Raw genomic sequence first — 13,044 nt, 5'->3', positions numbered from 1 at the left:
ACTGTATCAGCAATCTGTAACAAATCTATCAGAAACTCAGTAGATTCTTCCTGTAGAAGTCCAGAGTACCGATAATTTTGCTGCACTAAAGTGATGAGTTGATGGTTTAGTTCAAAGTTACTTGCTCTGATGGGGGGTATGCTAATACTTCTTCCATAGAAGTCAGCAGTGGGGTTTCTATAAGACCCCAGAGTTCTTCTGAACTCTTCATTCCCATTTGGGTTCATGATGAAGAAAGGTAGAAGAAGAGAAAGAATGAGGGATAAAGATGTAAATTGTAATTAAAATATTTTTATTTTTATTTTATTTATTTATTAAGTTCAAATTTAAAGGGTTAATTAATTAAAAAGATTTGAAAATTAATTGATGAATTTTGAAAAAAAAGAGAGAGAAATAGAAGAAGAAATTTCAAAAATTAGAAGAGAGAGGAATTAGTTAGGAAGTTTTGAAAAAGAAGAGAGAGAACAAGTAACTAATTAAGGAAGATTTGAAAAAAAAAAGATAAGATAGAATATTAGAAAAGATTTGATTTTGAAAATATTTGAAAAAGTCAACAAGATAAGATAAGAATTGAAAAGATTTGAAAATATTTTAAAATTAAAATTTAAAAGAAGATAAGATAGAAAAGGTTTTAAACTAAAGATAAGATAAGTTAGGTAAGAAAGATAAGATAAGGAAGTTAAGAAAAGATAAGTTTTAAATTAAAAAGATTTGAAATCAAAATTGAAAAGTTAGTTTCTAATTTAAAAAGATTTGAAATTTAGATTTTAAAAGAAAGATAAGATAAGAAAGAATCAAATTTTAAAAGAAAAGATTTGGAAAGAGATTAAAAAGATAAGATTTGAAATTTGATTTTTTGAAAAAGATTTGATTTGAAATTTGAAATTTGAAATTTTGAAATTGAATTTTAAAATTTGAATTTGAAATAAGATAAGATAAGAATTTAAAAATTGAATTTTAAAATTTTAAAATTTGAATTTGAAAGAAGTTATGATAAAGATTTGAAAAACATTTGATGTTTGAAATTTAAATCTTGACTTGACTAACAAGAAAACACTAAATTTAAAAATTTTTAAATTAAATTGGCAAGATTTTCAAAAATTATAATTAAAGATAAGAAAAGATATTTTATTTTTTTTGAATTTTAATGAAGAAAGAGAAAAATACACAAAAGACACCAAACTTAAAATTTTTAGATCTAAGGATACTACTATGCGAAAATTTTAAAGAAAAACACAATAGGACACCAAACTTAAAAATTTTAAGATCAAAATAAGAAGAAAAACAAGAACACTTGGAAGATCAAGAAGAACACCAAGAACAAAACTCAAAGAATTCAAATAAAACAAGAACATGCAAAGGACACCAAACTTAAAATTTTTGAAAACCAAAGACACAATTTTTGAAAATTATAAAGAAAAGATACAAGAAGACACCAAACTTAAAAATTGACACAAGATTCAAACAAAAGACACTATTTTTGAAAATTTTTAGAAAAAGACTCAAAGAAATTCGAAAATTCAATAAGAACAAAAACACAAGACTCAAACCAAAAACAAAGATTAAATAAAGAAAAGAAAAGGTTTTTGAAAATTTTTTTTTGAAAAGAAAATAAAAGACTCAGATAAAATAAAACTAAACCTATAAAGAAAAGGAAATTACCTAATCTAAGCAACAAGATAATCCGTTAGTTGTCCAAACTTGAACAATCACCGGCAACGGCGCCAAAAACTTGGTAGCGCGGAATTACGCTTTGCACTAATGAACCAGCAAGTGCACTGGGTCGTTTAAGTAATACCTGAGCGAGTCAGGGTCAATCCTACGAGGATTGTGATTTGAAGCAAGCTATGATTATCTTGTACATCTTAGTCAGGCGGATAGAGAAGGAGGTTTGTTGTTTTAAACGCATAAAAAAATTAAATAAAACGTTACTAGGTTGATGTGTTTGCAATGATAAGAAGATGGTTAAGTCTTGGAGATGCTTTGTCCTTCTGGATTAATTCCAGTCTTACTGTCTTCTTCAACTATGAATGACTTCTTCTATGGCAGGCTGTATGTGATCAACGCCTTTCTTAAGGGATCGCCAATACTCCTCCAGATCTGAACCTCAGGGTTAGTGTGGATCCAGTCTGATTGAGGGTGAAGCTCCTATAGTTCATTCTCTTTACTGATCCTACTCAAAATGCCACAGATAAGGTCGAATCTTCCGGATCAAAGAATGTTGCACCTTTGGGTCTAGCCTCTACCACAAAGAGTCTAATCTCCCCGTACCTCGGCTGAACTGGTGTCTCGAAAAGTCCCAACGAAATCGTGGATTAGCCGTCTAAGAGATGTATGATCAAGCTAGTGGTTCATCATTGTCCGATGAAATACTCACTCTGAACCACTGTAGAACGAGATAACCTTGTGCCGTTTCAACGCATTCACAATGATGCAGAATGGATATACATCTTAGAATAGAGAATCAAACACGTATAGAGATAGAACAGTAGTACTTTATTAATCCATAAAACTCAGCAGAGCTCCTTCCCTCGACCTAGGAGGTTTAGAAACTCATATTGATAGAAAATATAATGATAAACGTGTAAAGTGTCAAAAGGTTCTTCAGATTGTAAAAGTTCTCAATTAAATACTAAACTAATGACTAAGGATTACATGAGAAGGGTAAAACAGTGTTTTAGTGCTAAAATCCACTTCTGGGGCCCACTTGGTAAGTGTTTGGGATTAACTTGATTGAGATCCACATGCTAGGAGGCCTCTAGGGCATTGAACACTGGCTAGGGGGTCCTTCTTGGGCGTTGGACGCTGGTCTCTTCTCCTTTGGGCGTTGGACGCCAGAATAGGGCAGGAGACTGGCGTTGAACGCCAGTTTTGGACCTTCAATTCTGAAGCAAAGTATAAACTATTACACATTGCTAGAAAGCTCTGGATGTTAGCTTTCCATAATCGTGAAGACCTATCTATTTGGACTTCTGTAGCTCCAGAAAAGCTCTTTCGAATGCAAGGAGGTCAGATCCTGACAACATATGTAGCACTTTCTCTGTCTCTAATTAGACTTTTGCTCCAGCTCCTCAATTTCATCCAGAAAATATCTGAAATTGCATAAAAACACACAAACTCAAAGTAGAATCCAAAAAATGTGAATTTTGCACTAAAACCTATGAAAACTTAATAAAACTTAAACAAAACATACTAAAAACTATATGAAAATGATGTCAAAAAGCATATAAAATATCCGCTCATCAGCTACCTGTCGTCATATTTGCAAAGAGAATAAATGTATTATTAACACTAATCATCATATTTACTACACAAATCATTCAACATTTAGATTATTTCAAAAAAAAATTGACATAGCCTCCCCTAAAATTTGACATATATCCACCTTTACGGTTCCCACAATTCTACCCAACCTCAATCCACAGCATCAGTCAAACAAAGGAGGGCAATGATATCAGATTTTATGGAAATATGTCTAAACTCTTCCGCTCTCTTTCTAGACGCCTTTCTTTTCTTCTCCATCTTCCTCCTCCACCTCTCCAATCCATTCTTCCTCCAATCCCCTTACTGAGAAAGTGGCTAGACCTGACGAACTCTCTCCCAAACACAATATATTCGAAGAAGAAGTTTGCTTCGAAGATATCAATCAAGCCATCGACAATTGGGAGATACCCAAAATTCCCCAGGATGAGCTTTATGTCCCTGATGACAACAAAAGAAAATCAGACTATATCATCAAAACCGCTGAAAATAATATTCCTTTAGGACCAGATTCCGGTGAGAAATTCCATCTCTTAACCAAACAATCTGTCAGAGAACATGCACATCACTACAGATATCTTCACATAGGGTGTGTCCAGGTTGCAGTCAAACCTCTCATCCGAGAAGGCTTGAATGCTTCCATCCCCATGTGTCTTAGAGATATTAGACACAATGATTTTCAAGACTCCCTTATCGGAACAGTTGAAACAAGTCTTGGACATGGTCCAGTTTATTTCAACTGTTTTCCAAACAAAACGGTTAGCCTGTTAGATACCAACATCCTTGACTCTCTCTTCTTAAACATCCGAATTCATGGTTTTAACATGAAGGAAGGATCCATTCCAGCCGCTTTAATCTATAGGATTCAATACAAGGTCATGAACACTTGTAATTCTAGGGTCCTTCTTAAATCCCAAGATCGTGAAACTACTTTGTTTGTCACTGACATGACAAAGGCCAACGTCATGATTCCGAGGCTCATAAGGTGGGATGAAATTGATCTCCCCCAGTCATGGTCTATTGACAGAGCTATCCCTACACAACCTAGACAAGCACCTCTCCTACGAGAAATAAAACAGGATGAATCAGGAAAAGTAGAAATTTTCTTCGACAGACGAAACTCTTTTTCCTCCAGATCTGAAGCAGGGACATCTAATGATTTTGCTTCAGCAAGAAGGTCTTTTTCCGTGACTTCTCAATCTCAATTTTCAAAATTTTCAAAACCCGTGCATTCTGAAATCAATATTTTGCGATTACAAAATAATTCAAACATTTCTCAACCAGTTTATCAAACCGATGATAAGCATTCAGATGATGATATTGAGATAGAATCTTCCATTCAATCTCCAACATACTCATCTATGCATGGTGCTCAATATTCTTCTGTGAATAATGCCCAATGAGTAGCACAAAATTTATCATAGATAAGGACGCCTTACGTAAAAACCTTGAATCTGAGGAATATGACCTCCACAGAGAATGGTATTTACGTACGCATACAGCTGCTCAAATTGCATCATTCAAAGAAAAATATTACAGTTTTCTAAAAGAAGTTAAGATGCATATTCCTTTCTTTGAATGGTTTCATGCTTATTCCATAAAAAACAATCTGGTTTATCCTTTCAAAAACAAAGAAAACTTGCTTTCAGCAAATGTTATTTCAACTTGGAAAGTTAAAGATGGGAATTTAGTTAGATCTGAGTTTCCTCCAAAAGGACCCTTTGTAATTTCAAACACGGAAGGACATAACTCTGTTATGGCCTCTCCTTTTAAAACAAAAAATATTGATGAAGCTGTCGCCCCAAAAGATATTAAAAATCTTATTGAACAATCTAATTACACCAACAGATTTTCACAATGTCTGGGTGACAACCTTTCATCTTCGGGATCTACCTTTTCTTTGAAAAATATTTCTGAAGCCTCTACTTCTAATAGTATTGAGAAACCCCTTTTTAAACCTTTCAAAATGAGTAGTAAGGCAAAGCAAAGTCTTAAAACTTCCATTTTAAAACAACAATCTGGTGATTCAGAAGTTATTCAAAAAATTGACCAACTCTTAAACCGTTTCTCTACTGTCCCTGAAACTCCTAACTCTGGTGAGTCTACTTCTCGTATACAAACGCGCTCATCCAAAGCCGTTAATGCCCTTTGTCATGAGTCCAATGACTCCTCATCTGAACAGAGTGATGAATCTCACAAATCATCCCTCAAGATCAGCCCTATTCTGAAAAATTCTCTAACCAAATGGAAGGGTTTAACCAAACCCTCTGCTAATATCTATAATCGTGTATCCGCTCCGGACCTAGCCCTCGAAGAAAGGGAACTAGGTTTTGTCAGCTTCAATGCCAATAATGTCTATGAATGGAACATAGACGGCAAAACTGAATATAACATCATGAGTATGCTTCAGCATATGACTATGGTAGGCACAGCCTATCAAGCTGCCCATGAAACTTCTGAAGAAGTAATAGTCAATGTTATTATTTCTAGTTTCAATGGCCAACTCAAAGGATGGTGGGATAATTACCTCTCCGATAACCAGAAACACTCAATCTTTTCTGCTATAAAAGTCAATGATCAGAATGAACCCATCATTGGAGACGACGGAGAACCCATCCCCGATGCTGTTAACACCCTAATTTTACCATAGCAAGCCACTTCATTGGTGATCCATCTCTTTGGAAAGATCGCTCTGCTGAGCTACTTTCTAATCTCAGATGCAAAACTTTGTCTGACTTTCGGTGGTATAAAGACACCTTTCTTACTAGGGTTTATACCAGGGAAGATAGTTGGTGCACGAAATTGTGATCTCCAGGCTCGAACGAATCCTGGTAATGGCTCCAAAGCTTGGTGCTCTGATCTTAATTCATGATTGTCACAACTTCGATACAACTAACCAGCAAGTGCATTGGGTCGTCCAAGTAATACCTTACATGAGTAAGGGTCGAATCCCACGGAGATTGTTGGTATGAAGTAAGCTATGGTCACCTTGTAAATCTCAGTCAGGCAGATATAAAGTGATAATGGTGTTTTCGAATTTAATATAATAAAATAGGGATAGAAATACTTATGTAATTCATTGGTAGGAATTTCAGATAAGCGAATGGAGATGCTTTCGTTCCTCTGAACCTCTGCTTTTCTGCTATCTTCATCCAATCAGTCTTACTCCTTTCCATGGCTGGCTTTATGCAAGGGCATCACCGTTGTCAGTGGCTACATCCCTCCTCTCAGTGAATAATATGCTCACGTACCCTGTCACGGCACGGCTATTCATTTGTCGGTTCCCGATCATGCTGGAATAGGATTCACCCTCCTTTTGCGTCTGTCACTAACGCCCAGCACTCGCGAGTTTGAAGCTCGTCACAGTCATTCAATCATTGAATCCTACTCGGAATACCACAGACAAGGTTTAGACTTTCCAGATTCTCTTGAATGCCGCCATCATTCTAGCTTACGCCACGAAGATTCCTGTTAGGAGATCTAAGAGATATTCATTCTAGCTTATTTCATGTAGAACGGAAGTGTTTGTCAGGCACGTGTTCATAGGGGAGATGGTGATGAGCGTCACACATAATCATCACCTTCATCACGTTCTTGGGTGCGAATGGATATCTTAGAAGCGAAATAAGATGAATTGAATAGAAAACAGTAGTACTTGCATTAATCTTTGAGGAACAGCAGAGCTCCACACCTTAATCTATGGAGTGTAGAAACTCTACCGTTAAAAATACATAAGTGAAGGTCCAGGCATGGCCGAGATGGCCAGCCCCCAAAACGTGATCAAAGGATCATAAGGTAATCCCAAGATGATCAAAAGATACCTAATACAATAGTAAAAGGTCCTATTTATAATAAACTAGTCACTAGGGTTTACATGAGTAAGTAATTAATGCATAAATCCACTTCCGGGGCCCACTTGGTGTGTGTTTGGGCTGAGCTTAAGTGTAGCACGTGCAGAGGCCATTTGTGGAGTTGAACGCCAGTTTCTGTGCCAGTTTGGGCGTTCAACTCTGGTTTTGGATCCTTTTCTGGCGTTGGACGCCAGATTTGGGCAGAAGGCTGGCGTTGAACGCCAGTTTACGTCGTCTATTCTTGGCCAAAGTATGGACTATTATACATTGCTGGAAAGCCCTGAATGTCTACTTTCCAACGCAATTAGAAGCGCGCCATTTCGAGTTCTGTAGCTCCAGAAAATCCACTTTGAGTGCAGAGAGGTCAGAATCCAACAGCATCAGCAGTCCTTCTTCAACCTCTGAATCTGATTTCTGCTCAAGTCCCTCAATTTCAGCCAGAAAATACATGAAATCATAGAAAAACACACAAACTCATAGTAAAGTCCAGAAATGTGAATTTAACATAAAAACTAATGAAAACATCCCTAAAAGTAACTAGATCCTACTAAAAACATACTAAAAACAATGCCAAAAAGCGTATAAATTATCCGCTCATCACAACACCAAACTTAAATTGTTGCTTGTCCCCAAGCAACTGAAAATCAAATAGGATAAAAAGAAGAGAATATACTATAAATTCCAAACTATCAATGAAACAGAGCTTCAATCATATGAGCGGGACTTATAGCTTTTTGCCTCTTGAATAGTTTTGGCATCTCACTTTATCCATTGAGGTTCAGAATGATTGGCATCTATAGGAACTTCAGATTTCGAATAGGGTTATTGACTCTCCTAGTTCAGTATGATGATTCTTGAACACAGCTTCTTTATGAGTCTTGGCCGTGGCCCTAAGCACTTTGTTTTCCAGTATTACCACCGGATACATAAATGCCACAGACACATAATTGGGTGAACCTTTTCAGATTGTGACTCAGCTTTGCTAAAGTCCCCAATTAGAGGTGTCCAGGGTTCTTAAGCACACTCTTCTTTTGCTTTGGACCTTGACTTTAACCGCTCAGTCTCAAGTTTTCACTTGACACCTACACGCCACAAGCACATGGTTAGGGACAGCTTGGTTTAGCCGCTTAGACCAGGATTTTATTCCTTTAGGCCCTCCTATCCACTGATGCTCAAAGCCTTGGGATCCTTTTTATTTGCCCTTGCCTTTTGGTTTTAAGAGCTTTTGGCTTTTTCTGCTTGCTTTTTCTTTTTCTTTCTCTTTTTTTTTCGCCTATTTTTTTTTTCTGCAAGCTTTGTTCTTTGCTGCTTTTTCTTGCTTCAAGAATCATTTTTATGATTTTTCAGATTATCAAATAACACGTCTCCTAGTCATCATTCTTTCAAGAGCCAACATATTTAACACTCTTAAACAACAACTTCAAAAGACATATGCACTGTTCAAGCATACATTCAGAAAACAAGAAGCATTGTCACCACATCAATATAATTAAGCTAAGTTCAAGGATAAATTCGAAACTCATGTACTTCTTGTTCTTTTGATTTTAAAACATTTTTCATTTAAGAGAGGTGATGGATTCATAGGACATTTATAACTTTAAGACAAAGTTACTAACTACTAATGATCATGTAATGAAGACATAAACATAGATAAGCACATAACATAGAAAACGAAAAACAGAGAAAAGAAGAACAAGGAATGAATCCACCTTAGTGATGGTGGCGTTTCCTTCTTGAGGAACCAATGATGTCCTTGAGCTCTTCTATGTCTCTTCCTTGTCTTTGTTGCTCCTCCCTCATTGCCTTTTGATCTTCTCTTATTTCATGCAGCATGATGGAGTGCTCTTGATGTTCTACCCTTAGTTGTCCCATATTGGAACTCAATTCTTCTAGGGAGGTGTTGATGTGCTCCCAATAGTTTTGTGGAGGAAAGTGCATTTGAGGCATTTCCGGAATCTCATGGTGATGAGCTTCTTGCGCCTCTTGAGCTCCATGACTGGGCTCTCTTGCTTGCTCCATCTTTTTCTTAGTGATGGGCTTTTCCTCTTTAATGAGGATATCTCCCTCTATGTCAATCCCAGCTGAACTGCATAGGTGGCAAATGAGGTGAGAAAAGGCTAACCTTGCCATGGTGGAGGACTTGTCAGCCACCTTGTAGAGTTCCTGAGGTATAATCTCATGAACTTCCACCTCTTCTCCAATCATGATGCTATGGATCATGATGGCCCGGTCTATAGTAACTTCAGACCGGTTGCTAGTGGGAATGATTGAGCATTGAATAAACTCCAACCATCCTCTAGCTATAGGCTTGAGGTCCAATCTTAGTTGAACCGGCTTGCCTTTGGAGTCAATCTTCCATTGAGCTCCTTCTACACATATGTCCATAAGGACTTGGTCTAACCTTTGATCAAAGTTGACTCTCCTTGTGTAGGGGCATGCGTTCTCTTCCATGTATGGCAAGTTGAATGCCAACCTCACATTCTCCGGACTAAAATCTAAGTATTTCCCACGAACCATTGTAACATAGTTCTTTGGATCCGGGTTCTTACTTTGATCATGGTTCTTGGTGATCCATGCATTGGCATAGAACTCTTGAACCATTAGGATGCCGACTTGTTGGATGGGATTTGTTAGAACTTCCCACCCTCTTCTTTGAATTTCATGTCGGATCTCCGGATACTCATTTCTTTTGAGTTTGAAAGGGACCTCAGGGATCACCTTCTTCTTGGCCACAACATCATAGAAGTGGTCTTGATGGGCTTTGGAGATGAACCTTTCCATCTCCCATGACTCGGATGTGGAAGCTTTTGTCTTCCCTTTCCCTCTTCTAGAGGATTCTCCGGTCTTAGGTGCCATCAATGGTAATGGAAAAACAAAAAAAGCTATGCTTTTACCACACCAAACTTAGAATATTGCTCGCCCTCGAGCAATAAACAAAAGAATAGAAGAAGAAGAAGAAATATGGAGAGGGAGAGGGAATTGTGGTTTCGGCCAAGGAGAGTGTAGAGGGGTGTGTTGTGTGAATTTGGTGAAGAATGGAGGTCTTTATATAGGGAATGGAGGGGGGGTTAAGGTTCGGCCATATGGGTGGGTTTGGGTGGGAAATTGGTTTTGAATTTTGAAGGTAGGTGGGGTTTATGAGGTAGGTTTATTAGGAAGAGTGGGTGGATGTGAGTGGTGAAGGTTTAGCGGGGAAGAGAGATTGAGGTGATTGGTGAGGGGTTTTTAGGAAAGAGTGTTTATGGGGTTGTGTGAAAGAGAGTGGTGAGAAGAAGTGAGTGGAGGTAGGTGGGGATCCTGTGGGGTCCACAGATCCTGAGTGGATCCTGTGGGGTCCACAGATCCTGAGTGGATCCTGTGAGGTCCACAGATCCTGAGGTGTTCAAGGATTTACATCCCTGCACCCATTAGGCATGTAAAAATGCCTTTGTATCCAACTCTGGGCGTTCAGCGCCAGGTTGGTGGCCATTTTGGGCGTTCAACGCCCATCTGTGTGCCATTTCTGGCGTTGAACGCCAGAACCATGCCTGTTCTGGCGTTCAGCGCCCAGAAGCTGCCCATTTTGGGCGTTCAGCGCCAGAACCATGCTCTGTTCTGGCGCTGAACGCCAGACAGATGCTTCCTCCAGGGTGTGATTTTTCTTCTGCTGTTTTTGACTCCGTTTTCAATTTTTATATTTATTTTGTGACTCCACATGATCATGAACCTAAGAAAACATGAAAAATAATAAAAATAAGAATTAGATAAACATTGGGTTGCCTCCCAACAAGCGCTTCTTTAATGTCAATAGCTTGACAGTGGGCTCTCATGGAGCCTCACAGATGTGCAGAGCTTTGTTGAGACTCTCCAACACCAAACTTAGAGTTTGGATATGGGAGTTCAACACCAAACTTAGAGTTTGGTTGTGGCCTCCCAACACCAAACTTAGAGTTTGACTGTGGGGGCTCTGGTTGACTCTGCTTGGAGAGAAGCTTTTTCTGCTTCCTCTCCATGGTTGCAGAGGGAGATCCTTGAGTTTTAAACACAAGGGAGTTCTCATTTCATTGAAGGAATATTTCACCTCTGTCAACATCAATCACAGCTCTTGCTGTGGCCAGGAAAGGTCTTCCCAGGATGATGGATTCATCCTCTTCCTTTCCAGTATCCAGGACTATGAAATCAGTAGGTATGTAAAGGCCCTCAACCTTTACTAATACATCTTCTACTTGTCCATAAGCCTGTTTTCTTGAGCTGTCTGCCATCTCTAATGAGATTTTAGCAGCTTGCACCCCATAGATTCCCAGTTTCTCTATTACAGAGAGGGCATGAGGTTTATTCCTGAACCAAGGTCACATAGAGCCTTAAAGATCATGGTGCCTATAGTGCAGGGTATTATGAACTTTCCAGGATCCTGTCTCTTCTGAGGCAATGTCAGTTGATCCAGATCACTTAGTTCATTGATGAACAAGGGAGGTTCAACTTCCCAAGTATCAATGCCAAATAATTTGGCATTCAGCTTCATGATTGCACCAAGAAACTTGGCAGTTTGCTCTTCAGTAACATCCTCATTCTCTTCAGAAGAGGAATACTCATCAGAGCTCATGAAGGGCATAAGGAGGTTCAATGGAATCTCTATGGTCTCTAGATGAGTCTCAGATTCCTTTGGTTCCTCAGAGGGAAGCTCCTTATTGACCACTGGACGTCCCAGGGGGTCTTCCTCCTTGGGATTCACGTCCTCTCCTCTCCTCACAGGTTCGGCCATGGCGCTTATGTCAATGGCCTTGCACTCTCCTTTTGGGTTCTCTTCTGTATTGCTTGGGAGAGTACTAGGAGGGATTTCAGTGATCCTTTTACTCAATTGGCCCACTTGTGCTTCCAGATTTCTAATGGAAGACCTTGTTTCATTCATGAAACTTACAGTGGCCTTAGATAGATCAGAGACTAGATTTGCTAAATTAGAAGCATTTTGTTCAGAGTTCTCTGTCTGTTGCTGAGTTGATGATGGAAAAGGCTTGCTATTGCTAAACCTGTTTCTTCCACCATTATTAAAGCCTTGTTGGGGCTTTTGATCCTTCCATGAGAAATTTGGATGATTTCTCCATGTTGAGTTATAGGTGTTTCCATAAGGTTCACCTAAGTAATTTACCTCTGCTATTGCAGGGTTCTCAGGATCATAGGCTTCTTCTTCAGAAGATGCCTCTTGAGTACTGTTGGATGCAGCTTGCATTCCATGCAGACTCTGAGAGATCATATTGACTTGCTGAGTCAATATTTTATTCTGAGCCAATATGGCATTCAGAGTATCAACTTCAAGAACTCCCTTCTTCATAGGCGTCCCATTACTCACAGGATTCCTTTCAGAAGTGTACATGAACTGGTTATTAGCAACCATGTCAATGAGTTCTTGAGCTTCTGCAGGCGTTTTCTTTAGGTGAATGGATCCACCTGCAGAAGTGTCCAGTGACATCTTTGATAGCTCAGATAAACCATCATAGAATATATCCAGGATGGTCCATTCTGAAAGCATGTCAGAAGGACACTTTTTAGTCAACTGTTTGTATCTTTCCCAAGCTTCATAGAGGGATTCACCTTCTTTCTGTCTGAAGGTTTGAACATCAGCTCTAAGCTTGCTCAGCTTTTGAGGAGGAAAGTACTTGGCTAAGAAAGCCGTGACCAGCTTATCCCAAGAGTTCAGGCTGTCTTTGGGTTGAGAATCCAACCATAATCTAGCTCTGTCTCTTATAGCAAAAGGGAAAAGCATGAGCCTGTAGACTTCAGGATCTACTCCATTAGTCTTAACAGTATCACATATCTGCAAGAATTCAGTTAAGAACTGAAAAGGATCTTCAGATGGAAGTCCATGAAACTTGCAGTTCTGCTGCATCTGAGAAACTAATTGAGGTTTCAGCTCAAAATTGTTTGCTCCAATGGCAGGAATGGAGATGCTTCTTCC

General features: G+C 38.7%; 1 non-coding gene across 1 annotated transcript; it reads left to right on the top strand.

Annotated features, from left to right (window-relative positions):
- Positions 1–12,612: 12,612 nt before the first annotated feature.
- LOC112761175 (small nucleolar RNA R71) lies at positions 12,613–12,720 on the top strand. The gene has a single exon (XR_003181583.1). It is a non-coding gene; the product is annotated as a small nucleolar RNA R71 (small nucleolar RNA).
- Positions 12,721–13,044: the final 324 nt, after the last annotated feature.

The sequence above is a fragment of the Arachis hypogaea genome, chromosome 16 (assembly GCF_003086295.3).
Source record: "Arachis hypogaea cultivar Tifrunner chromosome 16, arahy.Tifrunner.gnm2.J5K5, whole genome shotgun sequence".
Classification (NCBI taxonomy): domain Eukaryota; kingdom Viridiplantae; phylum Streptophyta; class Magnoliopsida; order Fabales; family Fabaceae; genus Arachis; species Arachis hypogaea.
The sequence above is the reverse complement of the archived record's forward strand: the minus strand, read 5'-3'. Positions and strand labels throughout refer to the sequence as shown.